The sequence below is a fragment of the Chiloscyllium plagiosum genome, unplaced genomic scaffold (genome assembly GCF_037043375.1).
Source record: "Chiloscyllium plagiosum isolate Xiang-an unplaced genomic scaffold, Cpla_swu_hap1 HiC_scaffold_31, whole genome shotgun sequence".
NCBI lineage: Eukaryota > Metazoa > Chordata > Chondrichthyes > Orectolobiformes > Hemiscylliidae > Chiloscyllium > Chiloscyllium plagiosum.
Window position 1 is genome coordinate 1,587,537 of NW_028270169.1, and position 20,864 is coordinate 1,608,400.

General features: G+C 48.2%; 2 long non-coding RNA genes across 2 annotated transcripts in view; one reads left to right on the forward strand and one right to left on the reverse strand.

Annotated features, from left to right (window-relative positions):
- LOC122547923 (uncharacterized) overlaps window positions 1-17,566 on the reverse strand; it is a 159,431-nt gene extending 141,865 nt beyond the window's left edge. Inside the window, exons 1-2 of the long non-coding RNA XR_015752309.1 lie at window positions 17,255-17,566; window positions 15,966-16,060 (exon numbers count right to left, since the gene is read on the reverse strand). This is a non-coding gene — a long non-coding RNA (uncharacterized LOC122547923). The remainder of the gene's footprint in view (window positions 1-15,965; window positions 16,061-17,254) is intronic.
- LOC148141837 (uncharacterized) overlaps window positions 1-20,864 on the forward strand; it is a 198,623-nt gene that overhangs the window by 107,012 nt on the left and 70,747 nt on the right. The window contains exon 2 of the long non-coding RNA XR_015752310.1: window positions 15,865-16,252. This is a non-coding gene — a long non-coding RNA (uncharacterized LOC148141837). The remainder of the gene's footprint in view (window positions 1-15,864; window positions 16,253-20,864) is intronic.

Consider the following 20,864-nt stretch of genomic DNA (forward strand, 5'->3'; position numbering starts at 1 on the left):
TATCCCAGTGAGAGTCGGCCCCTTCAGGAACTGTATCCCAGTGAGAGACAGCCCCTTCAGGAACTGTATCCGAGTGAGAGACAGCACTCTCAGGAACTGTCTCCCAGTGAGAGTCAGCACCTTCGGGAAGTGTACCCCAGTGAGAGACAGCCTGTTCAGGAACTGTATCCCAGTGAGAGACAGCCCCTTCAGGAACTGTATACCAGTGAGAGACAGCCCCTTCAGTAACTGTATCCCAGTGAGAGACAAAACCGTCAGGAACTGCATCCCAGTGAGAGACAGCCCCTTCAGGAACTGTATCCCAGTGAGAGTCAGCCCCTTCAGGAACTGTATTCGAGTGACAGACAGCCCACTCAGAAACTGTATCCCAGTGAGAGATAGCCCCTTCAGGAACTGTATCCGAGTGAGAGACAGCACCCTCAGGAACTGTCTCCCAGTGAGAGTCAGCACCTTCGGGAACTGTATCCCGGTGAGAGTCAGCCCCTTCAGGAACTGTATCCCAGTGAGAGTCAGCCCCTTCAGGAACTGTATCCCAGTGAGAGACAGCACCGTCAGGAACTGTATCCCAGTGAGACGCAGCCCCTTCAAGAACTGTATCCCAGTGAGAGACAGCCCCTTCAGGAGCTGTGTCCCAGTGAGAGGCAGCCCGTTCAGGAACGGTATCCTAGTGAGTGACTGCACCTTCAGGAACTGTGTCCCTGTGAGAGACAAAACCTTCAGGAACTGCATCCCAGTGAGAGACAGCCCCTTCAGGAACTGGATCCCAGTGAGAGTCAGCCCCTTCAGGAACTGTATTCGAGTGACAGACAGCCCATTCAGAAACTGTATCCCAGTGAGAGACAGCCCCTTCAGGAACTGTATCCCAGTGAGAGTCAGCCCCTTCAGGAACTGTATTCGAGTGACAGACAGCCCATTCAGAAACTGTATCCCAGTGAGAGACAGCCCATTCAGAAACTGTATCCCAGTGAGAGACAGCCCCTTCAGGAACTGTATTCGAGTGACAGACAGCCCCTTCAGGAACTGTCTCCCAGTGAGAGTCAGCACCTTCGGGAACTATATCCCGGTGAGAGTCAGCCCCTTCAGGAACTGTATCCCAGTGAGAGACAGCCCCTTCAGGAACTGTATCCCAGTGAGAGACAGCACCTTCAGGAACTGTATCCCAGTGAGAGACAGCCGCTTCAGTAACTGTATCCCAGTGAGACTCAGCCCCTTCAGGAACTGTATCCCAGTGAGAGACAACACCTTCAGGAACTATATCCCAGTGAGAGACAGCCCCTTCAGGAACTGTATCCCAGTGAGAGTCGGCCCCTTCAGGAACTGTATCCCAGTGAGAGACAGCCCCTTCAGGAACTGTATCCGAGTGAGAGACAGCACTCTCAGGAACTGTCTCCCAGTGAGAGTCAGCACCTTCGGGAAGTGTACCCCAGTGAGAGACAGCCTGTTCAGGAACTGTATCCCAGTGAGAGACAGCCCCTTCAGGAACTGTATACCAGTGAGAGACAGCCCCTTCAGTAACTGTATCCCAGTGAGAGACAAAACCTTCAGGAACTGCATCCCAGTGAGAGACAGCCCCTTCAGGAACTGTATCCCAGTGAGAGTCAGCCCCTTCAGGAACTGTATTCGAGTGACAGACAGCCCATTCAGAAACTGTATCCCAGTGAGAGACAGCCCCTTCAGGAACTGTATCCGAGTGAGAGACAGCACCCTCAGGAACTGTCTCCCAGTGAGATTCAGCACCTTCGGGAACTGTATCCCGGTGAGAGTCAGCCCCTTCAGGAACTGTATCCCAGTGAGAGACAGCCCCTTCAGGAACTGTGAGAGACAGCCGCTTCAGTAACTGTATCCCAGTGAGACTCAGCCCCTTCAGGAACTGTATCCCAGTGAGAGTCAGCCCCTTCAGGAACTGTATCCCAGTGAGAGACAGCACCGTCAGGAACTGTATCCCAGTGAGAAGCAGCCCCTTCAAGAACTGTATCCCAGTGAGAGACAGCCCCTTCAGGAGCTGTGTCCCAGTGAGAGGCAGCCCCTTCAGGAACGGTATCCTAGTGAGTGACTGCACCTTCAGGAACTGTGTCCCTGTGAGAGACAAAACCTTCAGGAACTGCATCCCAGTGAGAGACAGCCCCTTCAGGAACTGTATCCCAGTGAGAGTCAGCCCCTTCAGGAACTGTATTCAAGTGACAGACAGCCCATTCAGAAACTGTATCCCAGTGAGAGACAGCACCCTCAGGAACTGTCTCCCAGTGAGAGTCAGCACCTTCGGGAACTATATCCCGGTGAGAGTCAGCCCCTTCAGGAACTGTATCCCAGTGAGAGACAGCCCCTTCAGGAACTGTGAGAGACAGCCGCTTCAGTAACTGTATCCCAGTGAGACTCAGCCCCTTCAGGAACTGTATCCCAGTGAGAGACAACACCTTCAGGAACTATATCCCAGTGAGAGACAGCCCCTTCAGGAACTGTGTCCGAGTGAGAGACAGCACTCTCAGGAACTGTCTCCCAGTGAGAGTCAGCACCTTCGGGAAGTGTACCCCAGTGAGAGACAGCCTGTTCAGGAACTGTATCCCAGTGAGAGACAGCCCCTTCAGGAACTGTATACCAGTGAGAGACAGCCCCTTCAGTAACTGTATCCCAGTGAGAGACAAAACCTTCAGGAACTGCATCCCAGTGAGAGACAGCCCCTTCAGGAACTGTATCCCAGTGAGAGTCAGCCCCTTCAGGAACTGTATTCGAGTGACAGACAGCCCATTCAGAAACTGTATCCCAGTGAGAGACAGCCCCTTCAGGAACTGTATCCGAGTGAGAGACAGCACCCTCAGGAACTGTCTCCCAGTGAGAGTCAGCACCTTCGGGAACTGTATCCCGGTGAGAGTCAGCCCCTTCAGGAACTGTATCCCAGTGAGAGACAGCCCCTTCAGGAACTGTGAGAGACAGCCGCTTCAGTAACTGTATCCCAGTGAGACTCAGCCCCATCAGGAACTGTATCCCAGTGAGAGTCAGCCCCTTCAGGAACTGTATCCCAGTGAGAGACAGCACCGTCAGGAACTGTATCCCAGTGAGAAGCAGCCCCTTCAAGAACTGTATCCCAGTGAGAGACAGCCCCTTCAGGAGCTGTGTCCCAGTGAGAGGCAGCCCCTTCAGGAACGGTATCCTAGTGAGTGACTGCACCTTCAGGAACTGTGTCCCTGTGAGAGACAAAACCTTCAGGAACTGCATCCCAGTGAGAGACAGCCCCTTCAGGAACTGTATCCCAGTGAGAGTCAGCCCCTTCAGGAACTGTATTCAAGTGACAGACAGCCCATTCAGAAACTGTATCCCAGTGAGAGACAGCACCCTCAGGAACTGTCTCCCAGTGAGAGTCAGCACCTTCGGGAACTATATCCCGGTGAGAGTCAGCCCCTTCAGGAACTGTATCCCAGTGAGAGACAGCCCCTTCAGGAACTGTGAGAGACAGCCGCTTCAGTAACTGTATCCCAGTGAGACTCAGCCCCTTCAGGAACTGTATCCCAGTGAGAGACAACACCTTCAGGAACTATATCCCAGTGAGAGACAGCCCCTTCAGGAACTGTGTCCGAGTGAGAGACAGCACCCTCAGGAACTGTATCCCAGTGAGAGTCGGCACCTTCAGGAACTGTATCCCAGTGAGAGACAGCACCATCTGGAACTGTGTCCCAGTGAGAGTCAGCCCATTCGGGAACTGTGTCCCAGTGAGAGACAGCCCCTTCAGGAACTGTATCCCAGTGAGAGACAGACCCTTCGGGAACTGTTCCCCAGTGAGAGACAGCACCTTCAGGAACTGTATCCTAGTGAGAGACAGCACCGTCAGGAACTGTATCCCAGTGAGAGACAGCCCCTTCAGGAACTGTATCCCAGTGAGAGACAGCACCATCTGGAAATGTGTCCCAGTGAGAGTCAGCCCATTCGGGAACTGTATCCCACTGAGAGACAGCCCCTTCAGGAACTGTATCCCAGTGAGAGACAGTCCCTTCAGGAGCTGTATCCCAGTGAGATGCAGCCCCTTCAGGAACTGTATCCCAGCGAGACTCAGCCCCTTCAGGAAGTGCATCCCAGTGAGAGACAGCACTTTCAGGAACTGTATCCCAGTGAGAGACAGACCCTTCAGGAACTGTATCCCAGTGAGTGACTGCACCTTCAGGAACTGTGTCCCAGTGAGAGACAACACCTTCAGGAACTGCATCCCAGTGAGAGACAGCCCCTTCAGGAAGTGTATCCCAGTGAGAGTCAGCCCCTTCAGGAACTGTATTCGAGTGACAGACAGCCCCTTCAGATGCTGTATCCCAGTGAGAGTCGGCCCCTTCAGGAACTGTATCCCAGTGAGAGACAGCACCATCTGGAACTGTGTCCCAGTGAGAGTCAGCCCATTCGCGAACTGTATCCCACTGAGAGACAGCCCCTTCAGGAACTGTATCCCAGTGAGAGACAGCACCTTCAGGAACTGTATCCCAGTGAGAGACAGCACCGTCAGGAACAGTATCCCAGTGAGAGTCAGCCCCTTCAGGAACTGTTTTCGAGTGACAGACAGCCCCTTCAGGTACTGTATCCCAGTGAGAGACAGCACCTTCAGGAACTGTATCACAGTGAGAGGCAGCCCCTTCAGGAACTGTATCCCAGTGAGAGACAGCCCCTTCAGGAACTGTATCGTAGTGAGAGTCAGCCCCTTCAGGAAGTGTATCCCAGTGAGAGTCAGCCCCTTCAGGAACTGTTTCCCAGTGAGAGACAGCCCCTTCAGGAACAGTATCCCAGTGAGAGACAGCCCCTTCAGGAACTGTCTCCCAGTGAGAGTCAGCCCCTTCGGGAACTGTATCCCAGTGAGAGACAGCCCCTTCAGGAGCTGTATCCCAGTGAGATGCAGCCCCTTCAGGAACAGTATCCCAGCGAGACTCAGCCCCTTCAGGAAGTGCATCCCAGGGAGAGACAGCACTTTCAGGAACTGTATCCCAGTGAGAGACAGACCCTTCAGGAACTGTATCCCAGTGAGTGACTGCACCTTCAGGAACTGTGTCCCAGTGAGAGACAGCCCCTTCAGGAACTGTATCCCAGTGAGAGTCAGCCACTTCAGGAACTGTATTCGAGTGACAGACAGCCCCTTCAGATGCTGTATCCCAGTGAGAGTCGGCCCCTTCAGGAACTGTATCCCAGTGAGAGACAGCCCCTTCAGGAACTGTATCCGAGTGAGAGACAGCACTCTCAGGAACTGTCTCCCAGTGAGAGTCAGCACCTTCGGGAAGTGTACCCCAGTGAGAGACAGCCTGTTCAGGATCTATATCCCAGTGAGAGACAGCCCCTTCAGGAACTGTATACCAGTGAGAGACAGCCCCTTCAGGAACTGTGTCCGAGTGAGAGACAGCACCCGCAGGAACTGTATCCCAGTGAGAGTCGGCACCTTCAGGAACTGTATCCCAGTGAGAGACAGCACCATCTGGAACTGTGTCCCACTGAGAGTCAGCCCATTTGGGAACTGTATCCCAGTGAGAGTCAGCCCCTTCGGGAACTGTTTCCCAGTGAGAGACAGCACCTTCAGGAACTGTATCCCATTAAGAGACATCACCTTCAGGAACTGTATCCCAGTGAGAGACAGCACCGTCAGGAACTGTATCACAGTGAGACTCAGCCCCTTCAGGAACTGTATCCCAGTGAGAGTCAGCCCCTTCAGGAAGTGTATCCCAGTGAGAGTCAGCCCCTTCAGGAACTGTATACCAGTGAGAGACAGCCCCTTCAGGAACTGTGTCCGAGTGAGAGACAGCCCCTTCAGGAACTGTGTCCCAGTGAGAGATAGCACTTTCAGGAACTGTATCCCAGTGAGAGACAGCCTGTTCAGGAACTGTATCCCAGTGAGAGACAGCCCCTTCAGGATCTGTGTCCGAGTGAGAGACAGCACCATCTGGAACTGTGTCCCAGTGAGAGACAGCCCCTTCAGGAACTGTATACCAGTGAGAGACAGCCCCTTCAGGATCTGTGTCCGAGTGAGAGACAGCACCATCTGGAACTGTGTCCCAGTGAGAGTCAGCCCATTCGGGAACTGTATCCCACTGAGAGACAGCCCCTTCAGGAATTGTATCCCAGTGAGAGACAGCACCTTCAGGAACTGTATCCCAGTGAGAGACAGCACCGTCAGGAACTGTATCCCAGTGAGAGGCAGCCCCTTCAAGAACTGTATCCCAGTGAGAGACAGCCCCTTCAGGAACTGTATCCCAGTGAGAGACAGCCCCTTCGGGAACTGTATCCCAGTGAGAGACAGCCCCTTCAGGAACGGTATCCTCGTGAGTGACTGCACCTTCAGGAACTGTGTCCCAGTGAGAGACAAAACCTTCAGGAACTGTATCCCAGTGAGAGTCAGCCCCTTCAGGAACTGTATTCGAGTGACAGACAGCCCCTTCAGGAACTGTATCCCAGTGAGAGTCGGCGCCCTCAGGAACTGTATCCCAGTGAGAGACAGCCCCTTCAGGAACTGTATCCCAGTGAGAGACAGCTTGTTCAGGAACTGTATCCCAGTGAGAGACAGCCCCTTCAGGAACTGTATACCAGTGAGAGACAGCCCCTTCAGGAACTGTATCCGAGTGAGAGACAGCACCCTCAGGAACTGTCTCCCACTGAGAGTCAGCACCTTCGGGAAGTGTACCCCAGTGAGAGACAGCCCCTTCAGGAACTGTGTCCGAGTGAGAGACAGCACCCTCAGGAACTGTATCCCAGTGAGAGTCGGCACCTTCAGGAACTGTATCCCAGTGAGAGACAGCACCATCTGTAACTGTGTCCCAGTGAGAGTCAGCCCATTCGGGAACTGTATCCCAGTGAGAGACAGCCACTTCAGGAACTGTATCCCAGTGAGAGACAGACCCTTCGGGAACTGTTTCCCAGTGAGAGACAGCACCTTCAGGAACTGTATCCCAGTGAGAGACAGCACCGTCAGGAACTGTATCCCAGTGAGAGTCAGCCCCATCAAGAACTGTATCCCAGTCAGAGACAGTCCCTTCAGGAACTGTATCCCAGTGAGAGCCAGCCCCTTCAGGAACTGTATCCCAGTGAGAGTCAGCATCTTCAGGAATTGTATCCCAGTGAGAGACAGCTCCTTCCGGTACTGTATCCCAGTGAGAGACAGCCTGTTCAGGAACTGTATCCCAGTGAGAGACAGCAGCTTTAGGAACTGTATCCCAGTGAGAGACAGCCCAGTCAGGTCCTGTATCCCAGTGAGAGACAGCACCTTCAGGAACTGTATCACAGTGAGAGTCAGCCCCTTCTGGAACTGTATCCCAGCGAGAGACAGCCCCTTCAGGAACTGTATCCCAGTGAGAGTCAGCCCCTTCAGGAAGTGTATCCCAGTGAGAGTCAGCCCCTTCAGGAACTGTATCCCAGTGAGAGACAGCCCCTTCAGGAACAGTATCCCAGTGAGAGTCAGCCTCTTCAGGAACTGTCTCCCAGTGAGAGTAAGCCCCTTCGGGAACTGTATCCCAGTGAGAGACAGCTCCTTCAGGAGCTGTATCCCAGTGAGATGCAGCCCCTTCCGGAACTGTATCCCAGTGAGAGAAAGCCCCTTCAGGAACTGTATCCCAGTGAGAGACAGCTCCTTCAGGAACTGTATCCCAGTGAGAGTCAGCCCCTTCGGGAACTGTATGCAAGTAAGACTCAGCCCCTTCAGGAAATGTATCCCAGTGAGAGTCAGCCCCTTCGGGAACTGTATGCAAGTAAGACTCAGCCCCTTCAGGAACTGTATCCCAGTAAGAGTCAGCCCCTTCAGGAACAGTATCCCAGTGAGACACAGCCCCTTCAGGAACTGTATCCCAGTGAGAGACAGCATCTTCAGGAACAGTATCCCAGTGAGAGACAGCATCTTCAGGAACTGTATCCCAGTGAGAGACAGCACATTCAGAAACTGTATCCCAGTGAGAGTCAGCATCTTCAGGAACAGTATCCTCATTAGCTCATTAGATGCATCACAAGATTCAGTCAATTTAAGAATTGCTTTAAAATGCTCATTTTTCACATTTTCTGTCACAACACAGCTCAACTATTTGTCAGATTTCTTTTACTCGAGGCCTGGAGGTCAACTATATTCAATTTTTAAGAAAATCACATCTACAAAAGTCTTTTGACAGTGATTAAAATTCTATAACAGCCCCCAATTTTATTCTTGTGATTAAGCAAAAATTTCACAATAAGTGGTATGTGGAAGAAATAGAAAGGTGAAATGTGGCAATTGAAAAGTTAAGATTCCTGGCAGGGATATTTAATTTTGCTTCCTTATTTAACAATTTAAACGTGAGGATAGCAAATGTGGTTCCCTTGTTCAAAAAGGGGAGTAGGGATAACCCTAGTAACTATAGGCCGGTGAGTCTCACTTCTGTTGTGGGCAAAGTCTTAGAGAGAATTGTAAGGGATAGGATTTATGCACATGTGGATATGAATAATGTGATCAAGGATAGTCAGCATGGTTTTGTGAAGGGCAGGTCGTGCCTCACAAACCTTATTGAATTCTTTGAAAAGGTGACGAAGGAGGTTGATGAGGGGAAAGCGGTAGATGTGGTATATATGGATTTTAGTAAGGCGTTTGATAAGGTTCCCCATGGTAGGCTACTGCAGAAAATACGGAGATATGGCATTGAGGGTGAGTTGGAGGTTTGGATTAGGAATTGGCTGGATGGAAGAAGACAGAGGGTAGTAGTTGATGGCAAAGTTTGTTCATGGAGTGCCGTCACTAGCGGTGTTCCGCAAGGATCTGTTTTGGGACCATTGCTGTTTGTCATTTTTATAAATGACCTGGAAGAGGGGTTAGAAGGTTGGGTGAGCAAGTTTGCGGATGATACGAAAGTCGGAGGAGTTGTTGACAGTGAGGAAGGATGTGGCAGGTTACAGCAGGATATAGAGAAGCTGCAGAGCTGGGCAGAAAGGTGGCAAATGGAATTCAATGTAGCTAAGTGTGAGGTGATTCACTTTGGGAAGAATAACAAAAAGATGGGGTACTGGGCTAATGGTCGGATACTTGGTAGTGTGGATGAGCAGAGGGATCTTGGTGTCCATGTACACAGATCTCTGAAAGTTGCCACCCAGGTAAATAGTGCGGTGAGGAAGGCATATGGCGTACTGGCTTTTATTGGTAGAGGAATTGAGTTCCGGAGTCCTGAGGTCATGATGCAGTTGTATAAAACTCTGGTGCGGCCGCATCTGGAGTATTGTGTGCAGTTTTGGTCGCCATACTATAGGAAGGATGTGGAGGCACTGGAACGGGTGCAGAGGAGGTTTACCAGGATGTTGCCTGGTATGGTAGGAAGATCGTATGAGGAAAGACTGAGACACTTGGGGCTGTTTTCATTAGAGAAAAGAAGGTTTAGGGGTGACTTGATTGAGGTGTACAAGATGATTAGGGGGTTAGATAGGGTTGACAGTGTGAACCTTTTCCCGCGTATGGAGTCGGGTATTACAAGGGGGCATAGCTTTAAATTAAGGGGGGGTAGATATAGGACTGAAGTTAGGGGTAGGTTCTTCACTCAGCGAGTCGTAAGTTCATGGAATGCCCTGCCAGTAGCAGTGGTGGACTCTCCCTCTTTATGGGCATTTAAGCGGGCATTGGATAGGTATATGGAGGATAGTGGGTTAGTATAGGTTAGGTGGGCTTGGATCGGCGCAACATCGAGGGCCAAAGGGCCTGTACTGCGCTGTATTCTTCTATGTTCTATGTTCTATGTTCTAACTGTGTCCCAGTGAGAGTCAGCCCCTTCAGGAACTGTATCCCAGTGAGAGTCAGCCCCTTCAGGAACTGTATCCCAGTGAGAGACAGCCCCTTCAGGAACTGTATCCCAGTGAGAGGCTGCCCCTTCAGGAACTGTATCCCAGTGAGAGACAGCCCCTTCAGGAACTGTATCCCAGTAAGAGCCAGCCCCTTCAGGAACAGTATCCCAGTGAGAGACAGCCCCTTCAGGAACAGTATCCCAGTGAGAGACAGCACCTTCAGGAACTGTAACCCAGTGAGAGACAGCACATTCAGGAACTGTATCCCAATGAGAGTCAGCATCTTCAGGAACTGTATCCCAGTGAGAGACAGCACCTTCAGGGACTGTATCCCAGTGAGTGACTCCACCCTCAGGAACTGTGTTCCAGTGAGAGACAGCCCCTTCAGGAACAGTATCCCAGTGAGAGACAGCACCGTCAGGAACTGTATCCCAGTGAGAGTCAGCACATTCAGGAACTGTATCCCAGTGAGAGTCAGCCCCTGCAGGAACTGTAACCCAGTGTGAGACAGCACCGTCAGATACTGTATCCCAGTGAGAGACAGCACATTCAGGAACTGTATCCCAGTGAGAGTCAGCATCTTCAGGAACTGTATCCCAGTGAGAGACAGCCCCTTCAGGAACTGTATCCCAGTGAGAGACAGCCCCTTCAGGAACTGTATCCCAGTGAGAGTCAGCCCCTGCAGGAACTGTATCCCAGTGAGTGACTCCACCTTCAGGAACTGTGTTCCAGTGAGAGACAGCCCCTTCAGGAACAGTAACCCATTGTGAGACAGCACCGTCAGGTACTGTATCCCAGTGAGAGACAGCACATTCAGGAACTGTATCCCAGTGAGAGTCAGCATCTTCAGGAACTGTATCCCAGTGAGAGACAGCCCCTTCAGGAACTGTATCCCAGTGAGAGACAGCCCCTTCAGGAACTGTATCCCAGTGAGAGAGAGCCCCTTCAGGAACTGTATCCCAGTGAGTGACTCCACCTTCAGGAACTGTGTCCCAGTGAGAGTCAGCCCCTTCAGGAGCTGTCTCCCAGTGAGAGTCAGCCCCTTCAGGAACTGTATCCCAGTGAGAGACAGCCCCTTCAGGAACTGTATCCCAGTGAGAGTCAGCCCCTTCTGGAACTGTATCCCAGTGAGAGACAGCCCCTTCAGGAACTGTATCCCAGTGAGAGGCTGCCCCTTCAGGAACTGTATCCCAGTGAGAGTCAGCCCCTTCAGGAACTGTATCCCAGTGAGAGTCAGCACCCTCAGGAACAGTGTCCCAGTGAGACTCTGCAGCTTCGGAAACTGTATCCCAGTGAGAGACAGCCCCTTCAGGAACTGTATCCCAGTGAGAGTCAGCCCCTTCAGGAACTGTATCCCAGTGAGAATCAGCCCCTTCAGAGACTGTATCCCAGTGAGAGTCAGCCCCTTCAGGAACTGTATCCCAGTGAGAATCAGCCTCTTCAGGAACTGTCTCCCACTGAGAGTCAGCGCCTTCAGGAACTGTCTCCTCGTGATAGTCAGTCCCTTTGGGAACTGTGTCCCAGTGAGAGACAGCACCTTTAAGAACTGTATACAAGTGATAGACAGCCCCTTCTGGAACAGTATCCCAGTAAGAGTCAGTCCCTTCAGGAACTGTATCCCAGTGAGAGTCAGCACCTTCAGGAACTGTGTCCCAGTGAGAGATAGCCCCTTCGGGAACTGTCTCCCAGTGAGAGACAGCCCCTTCAGGAACTGTATCCCAGTGATGGACAGCCCCTTCAGGAACAGTATCCCAGTGAGAGTCAGCCCCTTCAGGAACTGTATCAAAGTGAAAGACAGCCCCTTCAGGAACTGTATCCCAATGAGAGTCAGCACCTTCAGGAACTGTATCCTGGTGAGAGTCAGCACCTTCGGGAACTGTATCCCAGTGAGAGAGAGCCCCTTCAGGAACTATATCCCAATGAGAGACAGCCCCTTCAGGACCTGTTTCCCTGTGACAGTCAGCCCCTTCAGGAACTGTATCCCAGTGTGAGTCAGCCCCTTCAGGAACTGGATCCCAGTGAGAGTCAGCACCTTCAGGAACTGTATACCAGTGATAGACAGCCCCTTCAGGAACAGTATCCCAGTGAGAGTCAGCCCCTTCAGGAACTGTATCCCAGTGAGAATCAGCACCTTCAGGAACTGTATCCCAGTGAGAGATAGCCCCTTCGGGAACTGTCTCCCAGTGAGAGACAGCCCCTTCAGGAACTGTATACCAGTGAGAGATAGCCCCTTCGGGAACTGTCTCCCAGTGAGAGTTAGCCCCTTCAGGAACAGTATCCCAGTGAGAGTCAGCACCCTCAGGAACTGTCTCCCAGTGAGAGACAGCCCCTTCAGGAACTGTATACCAGTGATAGACAGCCCCTTCAGGAACTGTATCACAGTGAAAGACAGCCCCTTCAGGAAGTGTATCCCAGTGAGAGACAGCCCCTTCAGGAACTGTATCCCAGTGACAGTCAGCACCTTCAGGAACTGTATCCCAGTGACAGTCAGCACCTTCAGGAACTGTATCCTGGTGAGAGTCAGCACCTTCAGGAAGTGTATCCCAGTGACAGTCAGCACCTTCAGGAACTGTATCCTGGTGAGAGTCAGCACCTTCAGGAACTGTATCCCAATGAGAGTGATCTTTTTCAACGGAAAATACATTTAGAATTATCTCTGAATTGAGAATCAGGATTTGGAGTGCTCTTGATTTTGATCTACCGATATACTTCAGTTCTTAACACTTTCTGCAATAAATGGAGTGACAAATCAATGAATTACTCTAGTCAATCAACAGCTCATGCTACCTGAAAGTAACTGTTTGGATCGGGTTTCACGCTTTTGAATGATGGGTCTGGCAATGCCTGAGGGTCCTGAGGTCAAATGTCGCTGTAAGGTTAAAAGAAAATGTTATGTTGATGAATTTCCTGTGATGTGGAATTCACAGCCCTTTAAGTAGTATTAGTGAAATTCACTGGGTGTTTATGTTACAGCACACTGGCCTTTTGTCACTGCCTATTAAGAATATAGACCCTCTACCACTATTACAAAGTACATATCCCCAGTCACTATATGTTCATAGTCATAGAGTCATAGAAATGTACAGCATAGAAACAGACTCTTCAGTCCAACCCGTCCATGCCGACCAGATATCCCAACCTAATCTTGTTCCACCTGCCAGCACCCGGCCCATATCCCTCCAAACCCTTCCTATTCATACACCCAAATGTTGTTTAAATGTTGTAACTGTACCAGCCTCCACCACTTCCTCTGGCAGCTCATTCCATACACGTACCACCCTCTGTGTGAAAAAAATGCACCTTAGGTCTCTTTTATATCTTTCCCCTTGCATCCTAAACCTATGCCCTCTAGTTCTGGCCTCCCCGACCCCAGGGAAAAGACTTTGTCCATTTATCCTATCCATGATCCTCATGATTTTATAAACCTCTATAAGGTCACCCCTCAGCCTTCAATGCTCCAGGGAAAACAGCCCCAGCCTGTTCAGCCTCTCCCTATAGCTCAAATCCTCCAACCCTGGCAACATCCTTGTAAATCTTTTCTGAACCATTTCAAGTTTCACAACATCTTTCCGATAGGAAGGAGACCAGAATTGCACCCAATATTCCAACAGTGGCCTAACCAATGTCCTGTACAGCCGCAACATGACCTTCCAACTCCTGTACTCAATACTCTGACCAATAAAGGAAAGCATACCAAAAGCCTTCTACACTATCCTATCTACCCGCGACTCCACTTTCAAGGAGCTATGAACCTGCACTCCAAGGTCTCTTTGTTCACCAACACTCCCTAGGACCTTACCATTAAGTGTATAAGTCCTGCTAAGATTTGCTTTCCCACAATGCAGCATCTCGCATTTATCTGAATTAAACTCCATCTGCCACTTCTCAGCCCATTGTCCCATCTGGTCAAGATCCTGTTGTAATCTGAGGTAACCTTCTTCGCTGTCCACTACACCTCTAATTTTGGTGTCATCTGCAAACTTGTTAACTTTATCACCTATACTCACATACAAATCGTGTCTCTAAATAATGAAAAGTAATGGACCCAGCACCAATCCTTGCGGCACTCCACTGATTACATGCTTCCAGAACCTCAGTCACTTTTACAGAATATAGAAACCCAGTCACTTTCTAATAGAGAATATAGATCCTCCATCACTATTACAGAGTACAGACCCTCAGTCATTATTACAGACTCTCTGCCCCACTCTCTCTTATGTTGTCACTATTATGAGAAACAACAAATCATCTTTATGTTTGGCTTTTAACAAATCTTCAGTCTTAAGATTCAGTTCAAGCTTCATATCATAACCATTGCTCTCCCTCATACAGATACCGCTGTTTCACATTTTCAACTTTTCATTCATTCCTTACATAGAGTCACAGAGAAGTATAGCATTGAAACAGACCTTTCTGTCCAACTTGTCCATGTTGACCAGGAATCCATAACCTAATCTAGTCCTATTTGCCAGCACTTGGCCCATATCCTTCTAAACCCTTCCTATTCATATACCCATCCAGATGCCATTTAAATGCTGTAATTGTACCAGCCTCCACCACTTCCTCTGGCAGCTCATTCCATACACACACCAACTCTGCGTGAAAAAGTTGCCACTTAAGTCCCTTTTAAATCTTTCCCCTTTTGCCCTAAATCCTCTAGAGAATTACTGGAATTTCTTAGCAGGTCAGGCAGCCTTTGTACAGACAAATTTCTGATTGCAGGTGTGACCTCAGCTCAATACTGATTTCTTTACTTGTCCCGCTAAAATCTTGTATGGTCTTACACCATCCCATACACCATTTACTTAATCTTTCCTGCTATCCACCCTCCCACAATGCTTTTCTTCCTTTATATCTCGCTGTATTTTCTAAAATCTGTTACATATCGAACGTTTTGAGGAGAGAAGACTGAGTGGGGTCTGATTGAGGTGTACAAAGTGCTGAGGGCCACGGATAGAGTGGATAGAGAGAAACCTTTCCACTGAGTAGAGGGGTCAATAACCAGGGACACAGTTTTAAGATCAGAAGAAGAAAGTTTAGAGAGAATTTAAGGAAAAGGTCTACAGCCAGAGTGTCTAGTATCTGCAACTCACTATCTGAAAGAAGGGCTGAGGCAGCAAGCCTCAAGAAATGTAAGAGCTATTCAGATCACAACCACCTGATGAAGGAGCGGCGCTCCGAAAGCTAGTGCTTCCAACTAAACCTGTCGGACTATAACCTGGTGTTGTGGGATTTTTAACTCTATTCAGAATAACACTTGAAATAACATAACATTCAAGGACACTGGCAAAGTGCTGGAAAATAGGATTAGAGTAGATGGAAGTTTGGCAACTGGACACGATGGACTGAAGGGCCTCTTTCTGAGCTATAAAACACAATAATTCTTTCCAGCTCTTACGAAAAGTCACAGATCAGAAACATGAACTCTGTATCACTCTCCAACAATGCTGCTGAGAATTTTCTATTTTTATTTCACTTTGCCTGCATCTGCAATATTTTGCAGTTGGCACTTCCTCAAATTCTGTGAACCATTTTAATCACATTCCAATTAATCTGTCCCAACTGTAACTTCTTGATGTATCAAAACCTCATGAAGAAAGTGACAAGTGTAAGATCAGAGGCAATCCTTCAGCCTCAAGTCTTTATTCTGAGCAGCTAGTGGAGCAACATTCAAACAGTAACAAAACCAGAGCAGTCACAGTTAACATCAAAATGCCCTCAGCCAGGATTTCACTCAGCTTGGATTAACAGTCAGGTTAATTACCAGGTTCACCACCCTGCTCTGGAAGATATCAGTAGACAAGATCTAAACGTAGCCATCTTTAAGCAATCATTAACGTTTTGAGAAGTCCAATGTACGATATGGAACACCTTGTAGTTAGAGTATAATCGAGTGAGCTAACGTCCAGCTCCTCCATCACCAGGAGATTTGTCACCAGAATAAACTGAAAAAACTGCAGGTGCTGTAAATCAGAAACAAAAACAGAATTTGCTGAAAATGCTCAGCAGGTCTGGCAGCATCTGTGGAGAGAAATCAGAGTTACCAGTTCGAGTCTGGTGACCATTCTTCAGGGCTTTTTTTCAGGTCACTCAACCTAAAACGTTAACTTTGATTTCTCTCCACAGATGCTGCAGACCTGCCGAGCTTCTGAAATTTGTTCCCAGTGTGTGAGCAGGAACCCTGGGATTTGGGAATTCTGGTGTAAGTCAGTCATACTGAGGCCCACCTGTATGGGTGACACAGCAACAGCAGGAGGGATCTTGCCAATGAGGAAACTTCGATCACCGGTCCGAATGTGTGACGAGAAACCACCGCCTGCTTCTGCAAGATATATATTCACTGAAAGATTGGAACACAGCCCCTAGGACAATTCACCCACAGCCCAAAACATGACTTTTTTGGCATAAGGGTCATGGGAATCAATCACCCAAAGTGCCTCTCATTGCAAACCACTGGCTGCGTCAACATGGCGGAAAATAAGGTGCGACAGGAAGGAATCACTGAGAGTGACAGGTACAGGAGGAGAAAAAAGTGAGAAATTTAGGGACAGAAAAATGCCCACCAAGAGTAATAGAGAGACAGTGCCCAAAAATAGAGAGATGTGGATTTAGGGAATAAGGAGAGCAGGAGTACAGGAGAGTGAGCTGATTTGGAGAGGGTGAATTGGGGGAAAAAAGGTAAAAGGAGGGGAAGAGAGGGTGAGGGAAGAAGAGGAGGGGAAAAGAGAGAGCAAATGGATGGAAGAGAGAGGGCAGATCGGGGAAAGAGGATGAATGGGGGAAAGAGAAGGTAAGGAAGAAGATAGAGGGTAAAGTGAAAGAAACAGGACAAATGGGGGGGAAAGAGAGGGTGAAGGGAAAGTGAGAGGGTGAAGGGAAAGTGAGAGGGTGAAGGGAAAGTGAGAGGGTGAATGGGGTGAAGAAACAATGAAGTGGGGAAAGAACTTAGGCTAAGGGGTAGGGATGGTGAAGGGCGAAAGGGGCTGAGGAATGGATCAGAGGGTGAATGGCAGAGGAAAGGGTAAATGGTGGGGGAAAAGAGTGAAAATGGTGGGAAAAAAGGTGCAAGTGAGGAACTGAGGGTGAATGGGGAAAGAGAAGGCAAATCGGGGAAGAGAGGGAAAATGATGGTAATAGAGAAGAGAGGGAGAAAGTGAGGAAGAGAGGGCAAGTGGGGGAGGGGGTAAAAGTGGATGAGAAAGTGATTGGGGGAAAAGAGAGGGGGAATGGAAGACTCATAGCTATGATATATACAACAACTATTAATATCTTTGGAACAAATTATTGGTCAACATATCTTCATTAGTTCTGTTGTTCAATAATTTATTTGTTAAATCTAGTCGTTGAGCAGGAATCCACTATAGCCACAGATATTAAGCTGGCAAATTACAGCCAAACTAGTCATAATTAACATAACTAGCTATCTTAGTGATAAACAGTTGATATATTTTGCACAGATGAGAAAATCTCACCCATACACACTCTGTCTGGGAATATGAACAGATAATCACAATACCTGGCTGCAAGCTGTCGAAGGATTTGATAAGTGCCCTGACTTTGGAAGACATTTCTGGAGATATTTGACCGATCTTCCTTCTCTGCCACAGGACCTCTGTGGCTCCTCTGAACTGTTCCAAAGTCAAGTCTTCATTCTTTGTCCTGAAAATAAGTTAGCATTGGAGTGAGCACAAAAGATAATTATTAGAAATATTAATAATCCAATGAACGAAAACAGAAATCCTGAACAATTAGTGGATAGAATTTTTAAAATCTAAACTGAGAGCTGCCCTCTCTATGTCATAAAGTCATAGAGATGGACAGCATGGAAACAGACTCTTCGGTCCAACTCGTCCATGCCAACCAGATATTCTAAATTAATTTTGTCACATTTGCCAGCATTTGGCCCATATTCATATACCCATCCAGATGTCTTAAATATTGTCATTGTACCTATCTCCATCACCTCCTCTGGCAGCTCATTCCATACACCTAACCATCTGCATGAAAACATTGCTCCTTAGGTCCTTTTTAAATCTTTCCCCTCTCATCTTAAATCAATGCCCTCTAGTTTTGTAATTCCCTACTCTGGGGATAAGACATTGACTATTCACTCTATCCATGCCCCTCGTGATTTTATAAACTTCTATTATGTCATCCCCCAGCCTCTCGTGTTCAAGGGAAAACAGCTCCAGTCTTTTGATTAGATTCCCTACAGTGTGGAAACAGGCCATTGGGCCCAACAAGTCCACACCGACCATCCAAAGAATAACCCACCCAGACCCATTTCCCTCTGACTAATGCATCTTGCGCTACGGGCAATTTAGCATGGCCAATTCACCTGACCTGCACATCTTTGGACTGTGGGAGGAAACCGGAGCACCCGGAGGAAACCCACGCAGACACGGGGAGAGTGTGCAAACTCCACGCAGACAGTCGCCCAAGGCTGGAATCGAACCTGGGTCCATGGTGCTGTGAGGCAGTAGTGCTAACCACTGAGCAGGGAGACCAGAATTGCACTCAATATTCCAAAAGGGCCCTAACCATTTTCCTGTACAGCTGCAACATGATCTCCCAACTCCTATACTCAATGTACTGACCAATCAAGGCAAGCGTGCCAAATGCCTTCTTTACTACCCTATCTACTTGCAACTCCACATCCATGGAACAATGAGCATGACCCCAATGTCTCTTTGTTCAGGTAACACTCCCCAGGACCTTACCATTAAGTGTATACGTCCTGCCCTGATTTGTCATCTGAAAATGCAGCACCTCACACTTATCTAAATTAATCTCCATCTGCCACTCCTCAGCCCATTGGCCCATCTGATCAAGATCCCATTGTACTCTGAGGTAACCTTCTATGCTATCCACTGCACTTCCAATTTTGGTGTCATCTGCATATTTACTAACTGTACCTCTTATGCTCGCATCCAAATCATTTATATAAATGACAAAAAGTGTTTGACCATGAAGTAACATTAAATAAACTGCTAAGTTAAAGTTGAATGACTTTCCTCAACTCAGGATCAGAACACAAATGTCTCAAAGTGACCTGGAGGATCCCTGAGATCACAGGCTGGGGGTTACGTCTCGTGCCCATGATAATCTCGCAGAGCAAACATTAATTACCTTTGGAGAGAAAGCAACCTCCTTCAACATTAATAGCTGTACAATGGGAGGGAGGCAAGGGGCAAAAACCGGAAAACTCAAGGTTTAAGGGTAAGAATAAGAGCGGTGTCAGGGGCAAGGGTTACAGGATTGAATAGGAATCTGTTTTACCTGAGTTACAATATATTCTTTTTGTTGAAGGCACCACCACTTTCCCTGCAATATAAGAGACAAATGCAGAAATATTTTGGGGAGCTAATTTACCTTTTAGGAATTCCTCTGAGCTCACTCAGAACTCAGGCTGTAACTACGAGGATTTGATCTGCAACTTCTCAGATCCATTTCCCTTCACTGAGAAGCAACATTCACTAACAGCACAGACAACCTCAGTATCACACCACCTGCTCCAACCCAGGACTGTTCAAAATTGTCAACAATAAGATATGAAAGGGACCATCAGTTGTTTAAAACAAAACTATACTTTCTTTATTAACTGTGAAATGGAAACAAAATCAGAAATTGCTAGAGAAACTCTGGCACTATCAGTGAAGAGAAAGCAAATTTAATATTTCGGGTCCAGTGACCTTTCTTCAGAACTTGCAAAATTAATTTAAAATGGTATTGGCTGTGACTGGTACAGATCACATGATGCATAAGTTAATTTTAGAAACTGCCAACAGAACAAACTAAATCAACCTCCTTGTGGAATTTCGCACCTATAATTAAATGGGAGTGTGTGAGAGTGAGGGAGAGAGTGAGAGTGTGTCTGAGAGTGTGTCTGAGAGTATGTGTGAGAGCGTGTGGAAATGTGTGAGAACATGTGACAGTGTGAGAATAAGTATGTGAGAGCATGACAGACTGTGTCAGAGCAACAGTCTGTGTGCGCGTGTGTATGTCTATCTGTGTGTGTCTGAGAGTGAGTAACTATGTGAATAAGAGTGTGATATGAGAGTGTGACAGTAAGTCTGTGCGTGTGTGTGAATGTGGTCATGCATGAGCAACAGCGAGTATATATTGTATAGACTGTACCTATTTTGTTTGTTCTGTTGATTTTGATTGTGAATTGAAATGGGAGGAGGGGGTTTTAAAAACCAAGGACTGCTGCACCTTTTACCAGCACTTCCTGTCGTTGCTGTTTACATGTTTTTTTGTCCAACCAGTAAATGGGGGTTAGTTGCAGATGAACTGTGTCCAAAAGAAGGTTCAGCCAGCACCAAGTTGCTGGGAGTCTGTGAAGTGGTGACCAATCAATGACAAAGACCTTCTGCCCCTGCCAACAACTTTAAGATAGGTATGAAATTATAAAGGGCATAAACAGAGTAGATAGTATTTCCTTTTGATGACCGGGGGCAGGAGGTTTAGAAGGGATGTGAGGAAAAGGTTTTTTCACCCAAAAGGTGGTGGGAGTGTGGAGCTCACTGCCTGTAAGGGTGGTAGAGGCAGAAACCCTCACAACATTGAAGGAGTACAGATGTGAACATCTGCAGTGCCAAGGTATACAAGACTCTGGGTGACGTGCTGGGAAATGGGATTAGAATTTGGCTGCACCTGGAGTATTGTGTGCAGTTCTGGTCACCGCATTATCGGAAGGATGTGGAAGTTTTGGAAAGGGTTCAGAGGAGATTTACTAGGATATTTCCTGGTTTGGAAGGAAAGTCTTATGAGAAAAGGCTGAGGCTATTTTCGTTTGAGAGAAGGTTGAAAGGTGACTTAATCAAGTCATATAAGATAATAATAGGGTTAGATAGGGTGGATAGTGAGAGCCTTTTTCCTCGGATGGTGAAGGCCAACACAAGGGGACATAGCTTTAAATTGAGAGTGATAGATTTAGGACAAGTGTCAGAGGTTGTTTCTTTACTCAGAGAATAGTAGGAGCGTGGAATGGCCTGCCTGCAACAGTAGTAGACTTGCTGATGTTAAGGACATTTAAATGGGCACTGCACATAGATATGAATAATAATGGAACGGTGTAGGTTAGATGGGCATCAGATTAATTTTGCAGGTCAGCGCAACATCGA